Here is a 2,524-nt window from a genome sequence, read left to right as displayed (position 1 = left end):
GCTGAGTCGGTGTCATTCTGCCTCCGTCGGGGAGTTCCCTCCCCAAATGTTTACTTCAAATGAGAAAACTTCATCCTCTGGATTCATGGCGGTTGAGTCCGGGCTGGCTCTGGCGCTCCTCCTTTGATGCTTCTTGTCTGCGTGCCAGTCCGTCCGCACAGACAAGGCACCGTTGTCCTTTCATTCCACACCAGGCTGCCTTGTTAGGACTGAACACCCAGTCCAATTAGCCACACAATCATATTTGTATTCCGCTGTAGTTTAAAACAGGAAAACGTTGCTGTCAAAAGCTTTCAAACATTCTGAATGGTTATTTGCTGGAATGGAAATACTGAACTTATTTCCCTGTTTGTGATGTAAAACAGTCAGAGAGCGTCTGCAGGGCATCTTTGCATTGGAAATGGCTCATGCCCTGTCCTCTGAATGCAGCCACTGATGGCTTTTTTTTCTTTTTTTTCGGCTTTAGATAACTAATTTGCATCCAGTTTTATGTAAACTGACAAATGCTGTCAAACGAATGTTCTCGGCTACCCCTCATGAAGAAGAGCAGCACACAGATACCATTGTTAAGAAGTACACTATATTCATTTATTTATAAAAAGATATTCATCTGCTCTGAATAGATTCGTGTTTGCATCATTTAAAGACGCCTGTTTCTCAGTCGCCATTTTTATCTAACACAAGGGAAATAAAAAAAAAAAAAGTCTGTTATTAAACACTTTGTAAAAGTTAGTTGTAGTTACAGCCGCTTTCTAAAAATCACTAAAATGTGTCATTTTTTTGTTCTTGGGCTCTATTTTATAAGTAAAACTCTTACAATGATTATTTCTTTTAATGTGACTATATTGCTGTTCCAATGATCGATTTAGAAATGAATCGTAAAATATTCAGGTCAAAACCCACCTTCTGAGACTGCTTATGTCTTTTATCAGAGTTATAAAATGTGTTTTTCAGGAAACCGTTTAGTCAGGTGACTCAAATAGAAGTAGTTGAGAGGATAGAAGTGTGGTCAGTACATGAAAATCTGATACTTTTCTATGCAGAACAGATTTTGGTCATTCAAAAACAGCTAAAGTTTATCTTTATTTCAAACTGAGCTTTCAATGCCTCGATTTGTAATAAAAACTATTAGGACTTTTTTTTCTTCCATGCTACCTATGCTAAGCTTTAGACATATTTTTTGAATTAAAATTTAAAAAAACATTAGATTATTGCTTTAAATAACTAACTGCTCTAAAGATGTGCTATCTATGCTTCAGATAGGACAATATGTTTCACATAAATCCCAGTTCTCTTTTAATGCAATAAAACGCTGCATTTGTTCAAAATTTCAGATATAGATATCAATTAAAAATGGGTTACAGTTGTTCAAAAATTATGTGTGTAAAGTGTAAACTATTTGTGAAAAGAGACGTTTGTTTCATCGACTTGCGCCGAATTCCGGAGGGGACCTGAATGCAACACGATTTGAAACGAGAGAAGAAGATCTGCGCGGGAAGCGTGCCAAACATGGCGGACGAAAACCCGTTGGGAGCCATTTTCAACTCAAGATAAAGGTTAGTGAAGTGCTTTTTATTTTGATATTAGATACAATTTACTAAAAAAAAATGTATGCCTACAAAACTATTATTTTAGTTTTGGTGGGAACGTATTATTATTTTTTATTTATTTATCCCTGCTTCACCTGCCAAACAAAAAGTTACAGAGACCTAGCTTGATTTTTTTTTTTAATCGTAAGATTTTTAGTTATAAGGTAATAATTCTACAATTAACCTTTGACTACATGATCTCTGGTCTCTTTTTATGGAGATTTGAGCTTCTGTTGGTTTAAAAAAAAAAAAAAACCTTAAGGAGGATAGATTGGCTAATTAGCATAAGTGTAGTTAGCATAAGTAAGGTCTTTAGCTTATCTAAAGAATGAGGAGATTTAGCAAGCATATGTATTCAAGATAAAAAAAAAAAATTCAAATTGTGACCTTTTCCTGGATTTAGATAATTTAAATTAAGCCCTACTGGAGGTTTTTACTCAAACGTCCCTTAACTTTTGAAAAGAGCTGACCTTATTTGAAAATTGTAACAAAAATGTCTGCTACATTAGCATTTTTTTATTTAAGCCCTTTACATCCTTTATTTTAATTATTCAAAACTGTACAATTTAGTCTGCAACCTACTGAATCTACTACCTTCACAGCTGTTACAATGACTCCGAAAGCATTGACACGTTAGCCACACATTTACATTTATTAATGCAAAACTTTTCAACACAGATAGACGTGGGACGTTTTGTTTGTTTTTACCCACTTCTTTCCAAGAGCTGCAAATGAAAAATATCTATGACTAAACGAACAAAAAGAGGAATTAAAAGCCGGCATTTTACTTTAATGAGACAGCTTTCTCATGTAACGGTGTCTAATGTTTCATGATACCTCCAGTTACCAAAAACACAAGTGCAGGCCTGAAAATCCCCCCTCAGGTTTCTAATGTGCACAGCTCAGCTCCACTTTCATGATGATAGTTATTGCCC

General features: G+C 35.2%; 1 protein-coding gene across 10 annotated transcripts in view; it reads left to right on the top strand.

Annotated features, from left to right (window-relative positions):
- Positions 1 to 1,284: 1,284 nt before the first annotated feature.
- The window catches only part of magi2a (membrane associated guanylate kinase, WW and PDZ domain containing 2a), a 332,668-nt gene continuing 331,428 nt past the window's right edge, over positions 1,285 to 2,524 (top strand). For 2 of the 10 annotated variants that reach the window (XR_002921266.2, XM_036210187.1), the window contains exon 1: positions 1,286 to 1,556. The gene's annotated coding sequence lies outside the window, so the exon portion shown is untranslated. Of the gene's footprint in view, positions 1,557 to 2,524 lie in introns of all 10 variants that reach the window. The other 8 variants (XM_024291351.2, XM_024291380.2, XM_036210186.1 and 5 more) reach the window with 5 other exon arrangements.

Source organism: Oryzias melastigma, linkage group LG23, assembly GCF_002922805.2.
Source record: "Oryzias melastigma strain HK-1 linkage group LG23, ASM292280v2, whole genome shotgun sequence".
NCBI lineage: Eukaryota > Metazoa > Chordata > Actinopteri > Beloniformes > Adrianichthyidae > Oryzias > Oryzias melastigma.
This window is presented reverse-complemented; position numbering and strand designations above follow the sequence as displayed.